Here is a 20330-nt window from a genome sequence, read left to right as displayed (position 1 = left end):
TAGCGGTCAACTACACCCAGCAGCTCTTCGTGCTCCTGCTCCCCTGGCATGCTAGCGCAGTCGTCCGCCTGCCCATGAGTTAAGCCAGCCCAGCCCTGGCCTCCCTTGCTAACCTCAAATAAAGAGGGAGCAGAGGGGTGTGGTGACAATTTTGAGGAGGCATAAGCCCGTCCTCCGTAGGGATGCTTCTCTCGCATCTCCTGCTCGAGCATCTGCTCGAGGAGCCGCCTCATACAGCTCATGTGGCTGTCTCTCCGCTTCGCAGCGGGAGACTCTTCCCGTTCCTCCGACGAGTCGGAGACCACCGGCCGGTCCGTTTTTCGGGTGGACTTCCTCCCTGTGCGCGGGGTAGAAGTCGGCGGCACAGGGAGCGGCTTGGGTTCAGGTGTTTGGGAGTGCTCGAACAGCTGTCCCGCCGCCAGTGGCTGCCGCCCGGATATCGAACCCTCCTCAGGGGGAGTCGGGCAGGCAGTCCTTTTTGCCAGTCGCTTCCTTGTAGCCATGCTAGCGACTACTTTCTCCTATACAACAAAAACACACTTACCTGAGGTCTTGTTTTTATCCTGCAGCTGGAGAGCCTGACTCCAGCTGCCGCCGCTGTTGCGCTGCTGGCGTAATGGCCGCGCCTGCGCGCTGGGTGGGTTCTTCACGTAGTCACTCACGTGACTCCGAAGTAAAATCAGGCCTCTCGGCCCAGCTCATCCATGCCGATCAAGATAGAATCATAGAGTCATAGTGTCATACAGCGTGGAAACAAACCCTTCGGCCCAACTTGCCCACATCGACCAACATGTCCCATCTTCACTTGCCCCATCCGCCTGCGTTTGGCCCATATCCCTCTAAACCTGTCCTATCCGTGTACCTGTCTAAATGTTTCTTAAACATTGCGATAGACCCTGCTTCAACTACCTCCTCCTGATTACTGTTAACAGTGTGGCAGCTCGTTCCATACACCCACCACCCTTTGTGTAAAAATGTTACCCCTCAGATTCCTATTAAATTTTTCCCCCCTCACTTTGAACCTATGTCCTCTGGTTCTCGATTCTCCTACACTGGGCAAGAGACTCTGTGCATTTACCCGATCTACTCCTGGAATGATTTTATACACCTCTATAAGATCACCCTCATCCTCCTGTACAGGAATAGAGTCCCAGCCTGCTCAACCTCTCCCTATAGCTCAGACCCTCGGGTCCTGGCAACAAACCCGTAAATCTCCCCTGCACCCTTTCCAGCTTGATCAAGATGATCAGATTCTAATTCTGATTGGGGGAATGAGTAGATAGGCATTGTGCCAGATTTCCTCATTCCCAGCAAGGTTGTGCTCCCTTATAATAACTTCTGAAACACTGAAAATAACTTCTTTTTGGAAAGATCCTAAAATTTAAACAAGGCTCTCATGTTTCCATCAGCTCCTAATCAGCCTCATGAAGTACTGCATTTTCGTTCATGCAAGACAAACGAAAGCCACAGAGACTCACTCATACTCTGATGGCAAATTGATGATGAAAGTGGTTTGGGATAATAAAGTTCCCCTTTTTCTCTGGTCTCCTCTAATCTGTGCCGTACCTTTGACAAAATAACAAGTATATCGGAGTAGCCAAATGAGTGATGAACTCCAAGATTTCAAACCACACTCATAAACCACTCAAAAAATCTTGTTTAGTTTAGTTCATTGTCACTTGTGCCAAAGTACAGTGAAAAGCTTTTTGTTGCGTGCTAGCCAGTCAGCGGAAAGACTATATGTGATCATTCTATTCCTATTCTTTTATTATTCCAGGATTACAATCATGCTGTCAACAGAATGCAGATACAGGATAAGTGAATAACATATAGTGCAAGTTCAGTAAAGTCCAATTAAAGATAGTTCGAGGCCCTTAGTTATTGTATTAGTTTCACTGTCATCCAGTTGAGTTTCACTGTCTGTATAACTCGTTATCACCTACCCCACAGCCAACAATGGACCATTGTGGGCTCCACCTTTTCTTGATCATCGTTGCTTTTTGCATATCTTTCATCCATTAGTTCTATGTGCTGTCTACATCTCTCGTTTCCCTTTCCCCAGACTCTCAGACTTAAGAAGGGTCTCAACCCAAAATGTCAACTGTTCCTTTCTTCCAGAGATGCTGCCTGACCCGCTGAGTTACTCCAACTTTTTGTGTCTATTTTCTGCTCTCTAGTTGTTGATAGGATGGTTGAGTTGTCTGTTTACGGCTGGAGAGAAACTGTCCCTGAATCTGGAGGTGTGCGTTTTCATACTACTGTACCACTTGACTGATGGAAGAGGGGTGAAGAGGGAGTGATATAGTTGAGATAAGGAGTGATATAGGGTGTAGAGATAGTGAGCTATACCTTACAGTTGAGACCAATCGTTGAATACACTCTTGTAACACCAATGTTTCTATCCCATTAGTATTCCATTTCTCCACTTGAAGTGAGTAAAGCTTGTGTTCCATGCTGAAGTCTTCACTTACAAATCAGTTTCACATGCAGGGATTTAAATTGCAAATGTTTTGTGTGTTTTGGAGGAACAAATTAAACAAAATAGAACGAGCTGGCAGAAGAGGTCATTGAGAGCGGGTACCATAATAACATTTACAAGACATTTGGATAGGAGAGGGTTGGACAGATACGGGCTAAACACAATCAGATAGGATGTGTCGATGGGACATCTTGGTCGGAATGGGCAAGTTGGGCTGAAGGGCCTAATTCCATGCTGTATGACTTGTTATACACATACACCTAACCCATGCAAAGCAAACATGATTAATAATATCTGAGGAAATTATATACCTCTACTGTCTCATTCACAGCAGGCTGTGAAGTTCCTGCAGGTACAAGCTTTCAGATATCGACCAATATCTGTTCATGTTAAACCTCTTAAAGTTGCCATCTACAAAGTTGTCTAATTTATTTCTGCACTTTGTATCTTCCCCTTTCCACTATCTTTTGTACTTGAGTTTGAACTGATTGAATTCATCTACAGATAGAAACAAAATGCTATCTATGAGAATCTATGGTCTATTTGATCTGTTTGGATAGGGTGCAAAACGTATGCAAAATTAAGCTATTCACTGAACCTCGTTACAGGTAACAATAAGAAACTGATACCTACCTGTTTCTGACCTAACTCGATGCTTTGACATCGATATGCTATTTGTAAATAAAAGATCGTGTTACAGATTTGGTGGAGCTTTTCAACGTTGATAGTTTTAATGAAATTTGACCTCACAAGTTAACCAATGTCCGATTTTGGTCAGGTTGATTTTGGATTCCGGTCCCTCCACCGACACTCCTCGACTCGACCGCTCGCGGGCTCGTGGCTCCACTGCTGGACCGCGCCGCCTGCCCGAACACCACAAGGCTAGGATGGCCACCACGAGGAGCAGCACCAACATCCACAGCCTCTCCGAACTCCACCCATCAAACCCAGGCCCGGACCACGGAAACTGTCGCGGCTGCCGACTCTCACCGCCTCCCCGGGGCCACCGCTGTGGTCGCCGACTCTCACCACCGCCCCTGGGCCAATGCCGCCGCTGTCATCGACCTTCACTGTCTTCCCGTTGCCACCAATGCTGTTGTCGCCGACCTGTATCTCTACTCCAGCCCCTCCCCCCCCACGGGCCTCCACCAACGGCTCCGTCGACCCTCGCCTCTCCACCACCCACCGGCGGGCCGGAACCATCACCTCACCTGAGATCCAGGCTCAGCACTGGGCCCACAGCCTCCACAATGCAGACTCCGACAGCACACTGCTGAGTTCTTTCCAATCAATCAATCAATCAATCAACCTTTATTGTCACCTTGCAAGCAACAGTTGTACAGTGCAAAATGAAAAGACGTTTCCCAGTGAATAGCGGAGCATCGCACATGAAATTTAAAACATTTCACACATAATAACACTAAAAACAATCCAGTCCCTGATGGAACAGTATAAATAGTTAAAAGCAGGTAAAACACAATGTTAAAATACAATAAACCAATCATAAAAATGTCCAGGGCAGCTGATTTGAGTGGCCAGTGCCAGTTATTAAAGTGTCCGTGCCAGCCGCAGAATCAAGTGACTGTGAGTACAGAGTGACTGTTTAGCAGCCTCACAGCCTGTGGCAGGAAGCTGTTTAGCAGTCTTGTAGTCCGGGCTTTGATGCTTCGATATCTCTTGCCTGATGGCAGGAGATCCAGGTGTATGTGGAGGGGGTGCAGTTTGTCCTTAGCAATTCTCTGAGCTTTTTTCAGACAGCGGCTCTGGAACAGTTCTTGTACCGAGGGTAGGGAGACGCCAATGATCCTCTCTGCTCCCCTCACTACCCTCTGCAGAGTCTTCCTGTCCGAGCAGTTGCAGGTGCTCCCCTCCTACAAGGGAACCTCAGTAGTGATGGGTCTTCCCCTTCCCTCTCTTTTAACCAGATAACCCCGACCACACCCCACCCATACAATAATCCTCACGCCCCCCCTCCTCTCTGACCATGTATCATCCCCCCACCAGATCTCGCCTCTTTGTAGGGTACGTTGAACAATCCACGTTCCAGGCATATACTGGCCCTATCCCCGAAATCTATCTCTGTTACATTGATGACTGCATCGGTGCTACCTCCTGCACCCATGCAGAACTCATGGACTTCATCAACTTCACCACCAATTTTCATCCGGCACTCAAATTTACTTGGACCATCTGCGACACCTTCCTCCCTTTTCATGATCTCACAGTCTCAATCACAGGAGACTATTGACTGACGTTTATTACAAACCCAATGACTCCCACAACTATCTCGACTACACTTCTTCCCACCCTGCTTCCTGCAAAGATTCTAATCCCTAATCCCAACTCCTCCGTATCTGCGCCGAAGATGAGATGTTCCATACTAGAATATCCAAGATGTCATCATTCTTTAGGGAACGGGCGATCCCCTCTCCTATCATAGATGAGGCCCTCACTCATATCTCCTCGGTACCCCACAGCTCCGTTCTTGCTCCGCCTCCCCCTAGTCGCAACAGTGACAGAGTCCCCCTAGTCAATAGACAATAGACAATAGGTGTAGGAGTAGGCCATTTGCCCTTCGAGCCAACACCGCCATTCAATGAGATCATTGCTGATCATCCACAATCAGTAGCCTGTTCCTGCCTTCTCCTCATATCCCATGACTCTGCTATCTTTAAGCCCTAGAGATCTCTCTTGAATTGTCCTCACCTTCCACCCCATCAGCCGTCACATACAACACATAATCCTCTGAAATTTCTGCCACCTCCAATGGGATCCCAACACTAGCCACATGTTGCCATCTCCACCACTTTCCGCCTTCCGCAGAGACTGTTGCCTCCGCAACTCCCTGGTTAGCTCATTCCTTCCCACCCAAACCACCCCCACCCCAGGTACTTTACCCTGCAACCGCAGAAGATGTAACACCTGTCCCTATACCTCGCTCCCCGACTTGTTCAGGGACCCCGACAGTCCTTTCAGCTTAGGCAAAGGTTCACTTGCACCTCCACCAACCTCATCTACTGTATCCGTTGTTCAAGATGTGGAATCTTATACATCGGTGAGACCAAACACAAACTGGGCGATCGTTTCACGGAACACCTTCGCTCAGCCCACGTGAACCAACCTGATCTACCGGTTGCTGGACACTTTAATTCTCCTTCACATTCCTACACATACCTTTCTGTCCTCAGTCTCCTCTATTGTCAGAGTGAGGTTCAATGCAAATTGGAGGAACAGCATCTCATATTTCACATGGGCAGCAAAGATCCTACAGCAAGCAAGATAGACCACTCCTTCTAAATGCAATGGGCTGACATGTAGTAAGCAACGGAGCAGAACGTGGGCCCTTTTTTCTTCCATTTCAGTAACCTGACCCGACCTGACTCGCAGTGTAATCAGCGTTGCGGGGGAACAGTTTGTGTTAATAAATTATTATTCTGAAAATGAGGAGAAGATTTTTCCCAAATAACTTTTATTTTTACGAGGATGTTTCCGTAACCGGCTTCCTTCTCCGCACTAGTATCCTATGGGATCTTTGGTGCGGAGGCGGAAGCTGGTTACAGAAATGGGGCCACAAATTACCCATGAATCTGCCCATGACCGTACTACATCTTTTTCATCGAGTCATCTATCTTGTTTGCTAGAGGATCTTTGATGGGCAGCTTGCAGCCCAGTGGCATGAATATTGATTTCTCTCACTTGAGGTAGCCCAGGCATTCCCTCCTCCCTCTCTATCCACCCCCCACCAAATTTACACCAGCTTCTCATTTTCACCCTACAAACAGCTTACAATGAATGGCATTTTTCCTTTATCATCGCTACTTTTTTGCATATCTTCCATTCTTTGTTCTTTCTCTCCACATCACCATCTATATCTCTTATTTCCCTTATCCCTAACCAGTCTGAAGAAGGGTCTCCACCCGATAAGTCACCCGTTCCTTCTCTACAGAGAGGCTGCCTGGCCCGCTGAGCTTTTTGTGTCGATCGTCTGATTTTTACAGTTTTTCTCACCTATTCATGCCCAACAAAGGAGAATTCATAAATGCAATGGCATATTACTGAAAACACTCATTAATGAAGCAAGAATAGAACAATGTAAAGAGAATTTAGATAATCTAGAGAATTTGCCACATACTCGTCTGAATTGTTTTAGTATTTTTAGTAACTTTGTTGGTGCCCAAACATGGCGCCACTTGTGTACTGCCTTGGATGTGTCCAAAACAAAATATTTCACTGCAATGGTAAAGTGTAATTCATACATTCATTCATTCATTCATTCATTCAATCATTCAATCATTTATTCATTCATCCATTCATACATTCAATCATTTATTCATTCATTCATTCATGCATTCATTCATTCATTTAGTTTAGTTTAGAGATACAGCGTGGAAACAGGCTCCTGGCCTACCGAGTCCGCACTGACCAGCGATCCCCTGCACATTAACACGACCCTACACACACGAGGGGCAATAGTTACATTTATACCAAGCCAATTAACCCACAAACCTGTACGACTTTTGGAGTGTGGAAGAAAACCGAAGATCCCGCAGGTAAAACCCACACAGGACAAGGGGAGAACGCACAAACTCTGTACAGACAAGTACCTGTAGACAGGATCGAACCCGGTCTCTGGAGCAGTAAGGCAGCAACTCTACCGCAACGCGCCACCCTTTATTCATAGTTGAGTTTAGTTTAGTTCATTATTGTCACTTGTACTAGGGCAGGGCTCTCCCAACTCTGAGGCAGCGACTCTATCGCTGCAGTGTGACCGTGCTACTGTGTGTGTGGGTGTGCAAAAACAAGTGTGTGTGGGTGTGTGTGTGTGTGTGTGTGTGTGTGTGTGTGTGTGGGTGTGTGTGGGTGCGTGTCAGTGGGGGAGTGTGTGTGTCTGGGGTGTCAGTGAGTGTGTTTGGTGACAAGGTCGGCCTGTGTGTGTGTGTGTGTGTGTGTGTGGGTGACCTGTGTGTGCCCGATGGGTGATTATGCATGCGTGGGGTCTTTGTTAATATGTGAGGGGTGATCACAGTGCGTGTGTGTGTGTGTGCGTGTGTGAGAAGGAGAGAGGGATAGAGATAGAAAGCGTGAGACCGCCCCTGTGTGTGTGTATCTGTCTCTCTCCATCTAGGTCTCTGTCATCTCACCTCTCTCCCCTCTCTCCCTCTCTCTCCCCTGTCTATGTGTCCTCCCCCTCCCCCCCTGTCTATCTCCGATTCCACTGCTCCCCCCCCCCTCTCTATGCTCTATGCGCGCCAGCCCTGCAGAGATGGGTGGATCGGTAGCCGGGTCTGTGTGTGTGTGTGTGTGTGTGCGTGTCAGTGAGTGTGTGTGTGTGTGCGCGTCAGTGTGTGTGCATGCAGTGTGTGTGTGTGTGCACATCAGTGTGTGCGTGTGTGTGTGTGTGTGTGTGCACGTTTGCATGTGCGTGTATGTGTGTGTCAGTGTGCAGTGTGTGTGTGTGTGTGCATGTGTGTGTGTGTGTGTGTGTGTGTGTGTGTGTGTGTGTGTGTGTGTGTGTGTGTGTGCGTGTGCGTGCGTGTGTGACATTTCTTTTGTTTTTCCTACATCCCGCAAAAATGTGCCAAGTATATAATGTGGCCCTCAAGCTGAAAAGTTTGGAGGCCCCTATACTAGGGTACGATGAAAAGATTGTTTTTACCTCAATTGTTTCCTCATGGGAAGCACAAAATGACACCTTCTTTACGAGCCATGACATTTGACGCGTTTACACTAATGCATGACTAGGATGACAGCGATCTGCGTGGAGCACCTCATAGCACAAAGGCAAATCTGTCAGCCTTAATGACACTGAACTTCAGCAGTCCTGACAACCATCAGCCTCAATTAGATATCTGCATTCTGATGTTAAACTCAGCAGGTCAGGCAGCGTCTCTGGAGAAAAGCAATAGGTGGCATTTCAGATCGAGACCCTTCTTCAGACTTCAATATTTATACCAATAGGTTATAAGCAACCACGTTTTGCTGTTTGCGTGAGAATATGCATTTGATATCTTGGCTAATTTAACCGTTGGCCAAATGAACCCAGAAACGTTTATGGGATGGTTAACAGATACTTATGTAATGGATCAGTAGACCTAATTATTGTGTGCTTCTGATAAACCAGGTATACCTTGCAACCAACATCTCAGCCTTCAGTTATGTCCTTTTAACATATTAAATTACATTCTTTAGAAGCTGTGAGCTGAGTCCAAGAATGAATCAGCAAAGTTTGAGAATTTAAATGCCATATCGGTCCTTTCATAAACATATAATTTGGTAAATCAAGGTGTAATTAAAATCCAAATGATGATATGTGTTATATAACTATGTAACCACAGAACCTCAAGCAATAAATTGTTGGAAATAAAATAGTAAGATTAAATGAGCTTACCAGTTTGAGGTTTGATCTTTATTTTATGAGGAGTTACGTTGAGGGATTACGTGAAGAGCCCGCCAGACCGCATGCGCGTCAATCTTCAAAGCAGCGGTGTGAAATCACAGATAACAGTTGTTCAACTGAATATAGTAAAATTAGAAAAACTAGAATACCAGCTGACCTTTATGATAGAGGGTTGGGAGTGGAGGGCACGTACGAGGATTTGAGTATAGGAGCAGGGAGGTTCTGCTGCAGTGGTACAGGGTCTTGGTGAGACCACACCTGGAGTATTGCGTACAGTTTTGGTCTCCTAATCTGAGGAAAGACATTCTTGCTATAGAGGGAGTACAGAGAAGGTTCACCAGACTGATTCCTGGGATGTCAGGACTTTCATATGAAGAAAGACTGGATAGACTCGGCTTGTACATGCTAGAATGTAGAAGATTGAGGGGGGATCTTATAGAAACTTACAAAATTTTTAAGGGGTTGGACAGGCTAGATGCAGGAAGATTGTTCCCGATGTTGGGGGAAGTCCAGATAGGGGTCACAGTTTAAGGATAATAGGGAAGTCTTTTAGGACCGAGGTGAGAAAATCATTTTTTACACAGAGAGTGGTGAATCTGTGGAATTTTCCGCCACAGAAGGTAGTTGAGGCCAGTTCATAGACTATATTTAAGAGGGAGTTAGATGGAGCCCTTGTGGCTAAAGGGATCAGGGGGTATGGAGAGAAGGCTGGTATGGGATACTGAGTTGGATGATCAGCCATGATCATATTGAATGGCGGTGCAGGCTTGAAGGGCTGAATGGCCTACTCCTGCACCTATTTTCTATGTTTCTATGTTTCTAATCCCTCAACGTAACTCCTCATAAAATAAACATCAAACCTCAAACTGGTAAGTTCTCGTTTAATCTTACTGTTTTACTTCGGAGTCACGTGAGTGACTATGTGAAGATTTCAAAGCTCTGTGATTTCATGCCATGGACACGAGTCCATGCATCACACACTGCATCAATTTACCGGGATGAATCAAATTTAATAAAGCATGACATAGATTTAAACATGCTGATGCTTTTTAATGATGAAATGATAATCATAGTAATTCCACTCATCCAGGAATTATAAAACAGAACTTAAAATAGAGTTGGCAAATACCCCCTGTCTGGAAATGGGTCTGTTATAAAACATTTGGAAATTCGCTTGTTTGACCATCCGGCAGCCGCAAGGATGTGGTCCAGCAGAACATCCATAACCCTCGCTGCTGATGTTGTTGCAGCCTGGTGGAGTGACATTTGAAAACATCAGTGTTCACTCCAGCACAAGCCAAACCCCATTTTAATCACCTGGGGATGGTCTATATAGATACCTACGTATGAGTTTTTTTGTAACTAACAAACATTGCTAGTTCTAAGGCTCTAGGTAACCTAATGTACTGTTGTAGATGTGTGACCACACACACAACCAAAGGTCCATGGGGCATGCCATGAAACTAGTTTGAGACCTGATGCCCCCGGTCTACTCTGTAAGACTAACTCATGACATGTTATATTATTTGCAGATGTAACCATCCTGTCCAGTCACAGCTTATGCAAACGACTGGATCCGTTGCGCTGAAACCCAGCGCCATGAGCATAACCACTTTGTAAGAGGACAGGGATGTAGCTGGAGCTCACCGGCGATGCAGCGTCAGCAGAACATAAACATCCCATATCTCCGAGTACATGGGCCTGGGGGAATTTGAGTTGAAGATACCCTTCATAAATCTGGATATCAGAGGTCGAGACCCGACAACGTGGTGTCCCGACCCCAGCAGGAAGTATGACGACAAAGTACTTCTGGCACAATTTATAGCGCTATAACTCCATCTCTCGTGAAATATAGCTTTGAGAGGATTTCCAAGACATCTGTTACACGTATCGTGTCATACGATATATTGGACTGTAAACAGAACACATCCCATACCTTGATATAGGAGATGTACAATTTCTTGGTACTATCTAGCTCTCGTTGCCCATCCATCTACATTTCAAATATCTCCGGTGAACCTTGTGAATGGTAACTTAATAGCATGCATCTTTGAGATCGATGCATGCCATAAAGTATCCTATGGAAATCAGTTGTTAGACAGTAACAAAGTTTTCCATTCTAAAAGTCTATATTGCACATGTGAATGGGAGTTAATCAAGGATCCGACATCCTCCATATTTATTTTATGAATTTTATGAAAGTGCAGGGTGTCGTCGTTGAAACGGTGAAGCTATGCCCATCATGGGTGCGTTGCTTCTTCAACCAGATCTTCTTGTATACCCAAACCTTTTTGTTTGGAATGAATGAATGTCCAACTTGGTGTATATTGTATGGGTAAATTCAATTTGGAACCCTTGTATACCATGCAGTATAAACTGATCTGATATCATCTTGTCAGTTATAAATGGATCTGAAGTTATCCGTCGTCATTCGTGCAAAACAAGTGTAATCTATACCAACTTGTAACTGGTCCACACACCCCATGTTTCGGAATGAACCAGACCCCCTACCTCCATGGTTACCAGTGGTCTTATGGTAAGCCCAAAGACCCCTTGACGTGGGTTTCATTTCCGTCCTTGATGTGGAGGATAGGACTGCTGGGGTGCTTGGATTGCACATTTACCCTTAGGCCTGGCTTGGGCCTTGGCCTGAAAGACCTCTGCCCAGAGAATCAGCTTACAAGTTGCCACCAGCTTCAGTGAATCACTTACCGCCGATGGAGGCGTAGGGGTGTTGTTGCCGAAATGGTGAGGCTTTTGCTCATCGTAGGTCTTCCTCATCCAGGTTTTTTACCTGTTTGGCTAGGTTTTATCCCAGGAGAAGATTTGGCGGCTGGACATTGCTGGCCTTACATAAGCCTGCAAAATTGGGATTTTTTAAGAGGTCTGATGGCGTTCTTCTGAAAGCAGTTCATTCCGAAGTGTGCATTACACATCAACGCCAGGGCATCCCGCTGGACGTACGATAGCCCGCCATCCATAGCCTCCACAGATAGCGTTGTTCACTGCCAGCCCTATGTGACGTGAGGTCACTGATGCTTACAAAGCTTGTACCCTTGGACTGGCAATGTCCACGGACCATGTCAGGATGAAGCATCACCTCAGTGGGATGAACGCCCTGCAGACGCTATCCATGCTCCATCTGGGTAAAAACGTCCGAGGAGGGAACCCTCCTGGCCTGATTTGGCCCAGTCTAGGCCCCTCAGACTCCGTTTTGCTGCACACCCTCTCGGGGCTACCGGAGTCTGAAGTCGCTGACCGCACTGTCAGTGACTACCGCTGCCGGCTACCCGCACATCCGCGGTCCATTGCCATGTCTTCCCACGGTTCCCGTAGCCGGGTTTTCCCCCGAGCAGGGTTTCCCCGTTGTCTCGCAGCCGGGTTTTCCCGCGGTCCCCGTAGCCGGGATTCCCCGCGGTTTCTGTGGCCGGGTTTTCCCCGAGCCGGGGTTTCCCTTGTGGAGCCAGGATTCCCCACGGTCTCCATAGCCGGGTTTCCCCGTCAGGAATTTGACCCCAGACCGTCAGCAGGAACTCTGTAAAAGAGCTTCCTGCAAGTAAAGCACAACCTGAAAATAAGTTTGAAACTTACTTACCGTACTTGAAAACTTACCGTTGGAGGAGCAGCGTGCCTGCCAGCCAGTCGTTGCGCCATGCGTTAGACGATATGACGCATGCGGGCTGGCAGGCTCTTCACATAGTCACTCACGTGACTCCGAAGTAAAATAAATGTTTGTATATTTCCCCTTTATATACATTTTAAGATGTTAGCAGTTATTTGTGCAGGCATTTGTTTGAATAACTGTTCATAAGTGATAGGAGCAGTATTAGGCCATTCGGCCCATCGTCTACATCATTCAATCATGGCTGATCTATCTTTCCCTCTCAATCCCACTCTCCTGCCTTCTCCCCATAACTCCTGACACCTATATGAACCAAGAATCTGTCAATCTCCGCCCTAAAAATCTCCAGAGGAAACATCCTCTCCATATTCACTCTATCCAGGCCTTTCACTATTCTGTATGTTTCAATGAGGTGTCCCCTCATCCTTCTAATTCCAGCGAGTACAGGCCCAGTGCCGACAAATGCTCATCAGGTGTCCCAATCGTCTCTGGGATCATTCTCGGAAACCTGCTCTGGATCCACTCAAAGGCCAGCGCATCTTTCCACAGACCAAAAATACTCACCATGCTAAAATTCCAACCTCTAACCGATCACCTATGTCCTTTCACCTCCATAGCTTCCTTGGACTTGGTCCAAACTTCAGTTCATCCTGCTGTTGAAACCCCCTTTCACACTCTTGTCACATATTGGCCCATTTCATTGGCCATTCAGTCAACTTCCTGGCTACTCTTCTCTGTAACCTCCCGATGTGGAGGTGGGGTCGGTGGTCGACGAGGGCACCAGCAGTCGAGGTTGGGCCGGCCGTTCACTTCAGGATGACGGTCAAGGTCGAGTAAGGGGTCAGCGTTCAAAGACGATGATGCGGCCGGCGGTCAAGGACGGGGCCATGTGGGTGCTGGGGAACGGACCCGCCACCGAGAACAAAGGAGACCCGGCATGGGGGGGAAAGAGAGGGAGAGAGAGGGGAGAGAGAGAGACAGAGGAGAGAGAGAGAGAGAGAGAGAGAGAGAGAGAGAGAGAGAGAGAGGAGAGAGAGAGAGAGAGAGGGGAGAGAGAGAGAGAGAGAGAGAGAGAGAGAGAGAGAGAGAGAGAGAGAGAGAGAGAGAGAGAGAGAGAGAGGGAGAGAGAGCGATTTACAACGGAGTCGAGGAAACACTTTTTCACGCAGAGTTGTGAGTGTGGATTTCTCTGCCTCAGAGGGCGGTGGAGGTCGGTTCTCTGGATACTTTCAAGAGAAAGCTAGATGGGGCTCTTAAAGGGGATATGGGGAGAAGGCAGGAACGGGGTACTGATTGGGGATGATCAGCCATGATCGCATTGAATGGCGGCGCTGGCTCGAAGGTTCGAATGGCCTCCTCCTGCACCTATTGGCCTTGTCTATTGTAATTGGGGCAGGGACTATTGCAACATTTAAGAAACAGTTAGACGGGTACATGGATTGGACAGGTTTGGAGGGATATGGTCGAAATGCAGGCAGGTGGGACTAGTGTCGCTGGGACCTGTTGGCCGGTGTGGGCAAGTTGGGCCGAAGGGCCTGTTTCCGTGCTGTATCACTCTGTCACTCTATAGGCACATGGATACGCAGGGAATGGAAAGAAACTGATTATGTGCAAGCAGATAACATTTGGTTTAGAAATTGTGTTCGGAACTTAGTTGCCCTGTTCCTGTAACTATACACTCTATGTTCTAATTAATTGTATTGTATATCTTCATTGTCATTTCCCGAGTACTCACATACCCAGAGGAAACAAAAAAACGTTGCTCAACCAGTGTCCATTCAGTGTGCAGTAAAAAATAAATAGAAATAAAAATACATATATCATGAACAAATTAACACTCTACTCTCTACTAAACATCAACAGGCATTCCGATCGGCAGCAGCACGACAGTGGCTCTGCTGCAGTGTGTCCAGGTTGGTGGTTGGTGCACGATACTTTGGCAGAGGGCATCAGTCTTATAGCCTGCGGTAAGAAGCTGAGGAGCATCCTGCTGGTTTTGCAGCTAATGCTCCTGTACCTCTTCCCAGATGGCAGGATGGAGAATATGTGATGCGATGGGTGGTAGGGGTCTTTGATGATGGAGATGGCTCTGCTGATACATCTCTTCCTGTATATGTCCAGCAGGAAAGGGAGTGGAGCACTAATAATCCTGCTGGCGGTCTTCACAATCCTGTCAAGTTGGTGCCGTTCGTACGCCTTGCACCTCCCGAACCAGGAAGTGATGCCGTAGGTCAATGTGCTCTCGATTGTCCCCCTATAAAAAGTCCGTAGGTGTATAGTGGGGAGACCTGCTTTACGTAGTCTTCGGAGAGGGTGAAGTCGCTGCTGGGCTCTCTTGACCAGTGCTGTGGTGTTGGTCATGGACGTCAGGTCATCTGACAGGTGGAGTCCTAGGAACTTCACGCTGCTGACCCTTTCCACATCAGCTCCATCGATGTGCAGAGGTGTATGGTGTTGTTTTCCCGCCCTCCTGAAGTCAACCACCATCTCCTTAGTTTTTCCCACGTTGAGAATGAGGTTGTGGGATTTGCACCATCCTGTGAGCAGCTCCACCTCCATCCTGTATGCCGACTCATCATTGTCACTGATGAGACCCACCACTGTTGTGTCATCAGCGAACTTGTTGATGAAGTTGTTGTTGAGTCTAGCAGTACAGTCGTGTGTCAGCAGACTAAACAGCAGGGGGCTTAGGACACAGCCTTGGGGCGAGCCAGTGCTCACGGCTATGGTTTTTGATGTCCTACTGCCCACCCTGACTGTCTGCTGCCGTTGCGATAGAAAGTTCAGGACCCAGTTACATGTGCCAGCATCAACCCCCAATAGCTCCAACTTCTCCACCAGCTGCTGCGGAATGACTGTGTTAAAAGCAGAGCTGAAGTCTATGAAGAGGATCCTGGCATAAGTATTTTTCCGATCAAGGTGTGACAGTACGAGGTTCAGTGTTGTTGAGACTGCGTCCTCTGTGGATCGGTTGGCTCTGTAGGCGAACTGCAGTGGGTCTAGGTCGGCAGGTAGACTATTTTTGATATGCTGCATAACCAGTCGCCAAAACACTTCATTACTATGGGTGTTAGGGCCACTGGTCGAAAGTCATTATGGCAGGCTGGGTTTGGTTTCTTCGGGACAGGGACGATGGTGGCACTCTTAAGACAGTAATATCATATTTAATGAGTCCCCTTCAAGATCGTTTGCACATTAAGTCTGTCAACAGGACCTTTTAGTATTGATTCATACTGTGACTAGCTCCACACTTCACCTTATGTAAAGATTTGTACATATCACTGTACTTAGTCTTCCTGAATTTGACATGGGCTACCTAGCGATCTTCCAAATGTAACAATACACCGAGATGAACATTTGCCACCACTCTTTAAAATCTATCTCTGCACTGTGAACAGCATTTTTTTTTTAAACAATTCATTTTGCGTTTCTTTCCAAACCAGGAATTTACAGTGGTTTCTTGACCAAAATCTAGCAATGCCAACATCAATGTACAGGTCAGGAATGCCAAAGTTAAATGCATAATTAATGCCAACATCAACTTGTAATTAAATTAGTGCTGCCAACAACAACCTATAAAAAGTCAAGGGGTCCCTATTAATAAAGACCAGTCATTGCAGTGCCGAGAATAGCAAGCACATCTGCAACATTCACATTCAGTTCGAAACCATTCAGTTTAGATGGGTTTTTCCCCCCTAATATCCATATAGTCATAGGTGTGGAAACAGGCCCTTCGGCCCTACTTGCTCACACTGGCTAACATGTCCCATCTACACTTGTCCCACCTGCCCGCCTTTGGCCCATTTCCCTCTAAACTTGTCCTATCCATGTACCTATCTAAACATTTCTTAAACATTGCGATAGTACCTGCCTCAACTACCTCCAGCTCGTTCCATACACCCACCACCCTTTGCATGGACTTCATTGCCACAGAAGGCTGTGGAGGCCAAGTCAATGCATATTTTTAAGGTGGAGATAGATACATTCTTGATTAGTGCGGGTGTCAGGGGTTATGGGGAGAAGGCAGGAGAATGTGGTTACAAGGGAAAGATAGATCAGCCATGATTTAATGGCGGAGTAGATTTGATGGGCCGAATGGTTTAATTCTGCTCCTATCACACAAACTTATGAAAAGGTTACCCCTCAGATTCCTATTAACTCTTTTCCCCTCAACCTAAACCTATGTCCTCGTTGGGATAAATGTCATCCAAGTATCCAGAAGGATTCTTCTAAAGGCATTCCCATTGCACATCTACAGTATATTCACAGAAGCAACACTAACATTATGCTTTGGATTTATACATTTAGCTAAACTGGACAATTAAAAACCATATTCGTTCTGAGATTCTGTTTATTACTTTCATAAATTTATAAGTGATAGGAGCAATTAGGCCATTCAGCCCATCAGATCATTCAATCATGGCTGATCATGGCTGAATACCACTCAACCCCATTCTCCTGACTTCTCCCCATAACCCCTGACACGTACTAATCAAGAATCTATCTCTGCCTTAAAAATATCCATTGACTTGACCTCCACAGCAGTTTGTGGCAATGAAATCCACAGATTCACCACCCTTTAGGAATGCAACGGGTCAAACTGTTGTGTTGTTGGATCCTCAAAGGTTCAAAGATTCTTTATCAGTCACATACACCAATTGTTGTAGTGAAATGCGTATTGCCATTGCAGCACATAAAAAAAGAACACTGACATAACAATAATAAAGAAATGTAAACATGAAAACCATCCCCCCACAATGGTTCCCATTATGAGGGAAGGCACAAAGTCCAGTCCCAATCCCCATAGTCGGGCCTATTTTGGCCTCCACAGTCCCCTTTACGGATGCTTGGTGTTCCAGGCCCCACTCGCTGGATGATGATGCTCTGGCGTCGGGAGAATCCTCACAGCGGCATGGAAAACCTGGAACGGCCGCTTGCTTACCGGAGACCGCGGCTTCCGAAGCCGACAGGCCACGCTGGATGGAGTACCACCATGGCGATCTCGGCGAGCGATCCCAGGCTCTCGATGTAATGTTCAGTGCCATCGCCCGCGGCTGGCCGCTCCACAGACCCGCAGCTCCGCAATGTTTTTATCGGCGTTCTCAACTCACCGGAGTTCCAGCGCGGCGACCCAGGCTCCGCGATAGCACTCCAGCGCTGTGCCGCCGCCGAAGCCGAGGCTCTGGCCGGTATCCCCAGGAAATGCCGCTCCAGGCCCGCTGGCAGGCCGCGAGGACGGGTCGAAAGTGCTGCCCGGAGAAAGGCCGCCTCTCCGACCAGGTAGGGACCCTGAAAAGCAGTTTCCCCCTTTGCCCCCCCCCCCCCCCCCCCCCCCCTCCTACCCCACATAAAAAAGACTAGAGCTCCAGAAACAAAACACTTTAACTCACTAAAAATAAAAAAAAGAGGTGAAAAAACGGACAGCTGCAGGCTGGGCAGCCTTACCCATACAGGACGGCACCCCCCTATTCCTCAAGTGGAATATGAGGTGCTTTGTTCATCACTCATCCATTTTGATAATAATGAATAAATCTTGGAACTTGCAGTGAATCGAATAAATTTGGCCCTCTTTAGTAACTTGAATCACGAGAACAGAGCGAGAAGGATTTAAAGAGGATGTCTACCTGCAGTGGCATCCATTTTACCAATGTGCCTAGCATGGAAAAACAACATCCCCACAACTCTTGCGATCCATTTAAAAGCAGCAGCCCACTCGCATTAAATAAGGACCAGCTGAAAAAACACTTACACTCATGAAATGAAGGAAGAGTGAATAATGTTGTGAAAGGGCAACACTGCTGGCTTTTTAGCTCCATTAAAATTTAATAATACCGTACTTTATGACAAGCTATCAAGATGAAAAGGGCACCTTGTGTGGGTTTGAGTTTTGGAGTCCACATTTGACTTACATTTTCCCACAGGAATGACAAAAAGGTGTGATTATGGGAACAGTTTGCTCACTTAAGTAGCATCAACCTCATGCAAGTCAATAATGTTGGCAGCAAGGTGGCCGATGTGATTGTGTTATAATTACGGAGTACTTGCATTGCTTCTAAAATGCATTATTCAACAATAGGATTCACTGAAATACATCAATTAAAAACATCTTTTAATCTTGATTAGAGACACATCGCTGTATTATTCTCAGTGATATGTTTACAATTAAAACCCACTTGGTTTGAGCTGCAAACAGAAATTACTGGATATTCAACACATTTTTAAATAAACAGCATCTACACCCGATTCCTTTAACAGCATGTGTAGGATGGAACTGCAGATGGTGGTTTTCACCGAAGATAGACACAGAAAGGTAGGAGTAACTCAGCGGGACAGGCCACATCTCTGGAGAAAAGGAATAGGTGACCATATAAGCATATAACCATATAACAATTACAGCACGGAAACAGCGGACGTTTCGGGTCATGATCCTTCTTCAAACTGAGAGTCGGGAAAGGGGAACGAGAGATATAGACGGTACTTAGGAGAAATGAATGGAAGATATGGAGAAAGCAATGATGATTAAAGAAATATGAGGCGCACATATTGTTTGTCTGTGGTTCAGGTGATAACGAGTAAACAGATAGAGGTACTCAACAGGACGATAGTAAAAACGAAAGATAGGCACAAAACGATGGAGTAACTCAGCGGGACAGGCAGCATCTCTGGAGAGAAGGAATGGTTGATATTTCGGGTCGACTAGGGTGGGGAAGGGTATTTTCTTAAGAACAGGGTGGGCATACTAATGCTATAAACTGCACTGGTACATTTAATAAAAGGCACTGTGACATTTTAAATATATGAATATTTACATATAAACTGTTTGTGTTTCATAGTCAGTTTGGCACCAAACTTAAAATGGAGATTTCTGGAGGATCCTGTTAAGTGCCGCAGTATAGTTTAAAATCTTTAAAGCAGTTAAAAATGTTAGAATTCCTAATCCATATTATTTCCCAATTCTTAATTTTCCAAGCCCTCTGCAAACTGTAACCAATTGCAACAAATTACATGGTGACATTTCATTTATAATGGACTAGCATTGACTTCTTCCAGATTAGGTTCGATTAGGCCCCGCGATCGGAGCACTTTTTCCCGGTAAGTTTTCGCAGGCAGCTCCGAGATTATTTGTTAAAGACTTATTACTCTACTACACGCTGGCATTAGTTTAATTGACTGAGTTATAGTTTAGGCCCTCAATTTCATGAATGAATGAATGAGTAAGTGAGTGAGTGAGTGAATGAATAAAGAATGCATGAATGAATTTATTCACATTATAAAAGGGTGCAATTAAATTAATTAAAGTCCATACAGATAGATTTGCATAAATTCAGACTTTAGTCTTACCTTTCAGTTAGTTGATTCATGGGGGCCTTCTTTGTGTTCCAGCACATCAGCAGGGACTTTGAAGGCTTTCTTGCACTTTAATCCACTTTGCAGCACTTTCTTCAGCCTTTTTAATGCTTTTCCCACTAAATACAATTAACCTGCTGCAAGTTTCCACAACATTTATTCCACAGAACAACAAATCGGAATCTCCAGTAAAACAGGCATCTGTGAAGCCCCCTCAGCCATTTTGTGTGCTAGCCTGAAACAAAGCGCGTGATTGGCCAACTGGCAGACAACTCAATGTTAAACGTACTTTGATTGGACTAAAAAATTCCCGACATTTTTCCGTTTTTTCTCTAATTTAATAAAAATGTGCAAGTCTTCTTCATATCGAGTTTCAGGGGTGATTTATATAAATATTTTTACACAATATGTAAAAATTTCATGTAGTTTGATGACTTGGGTCACGATATCCTATTTCTAGACACATTTTTGATGCTCGGCCCACA

Source organism: Leucoraja erinacea, chromosome 5 (assembly GCF_028641065.1).
Source record: "Leucoraja erinacea ecotype New England chromosome 5, Leri_hhj_1, whole genome shotgun sequence".
NCBI classification, from domain to species: domain Eukaryota; kingdom Metazoa; phylum Chordata; class Chondrichthyes; order Rajiformes; family Rajidae; genus Leucoraja; species Leucoraja erinaceus.
Note: the sequence above shows the minus strand (reverse complement) of the source record.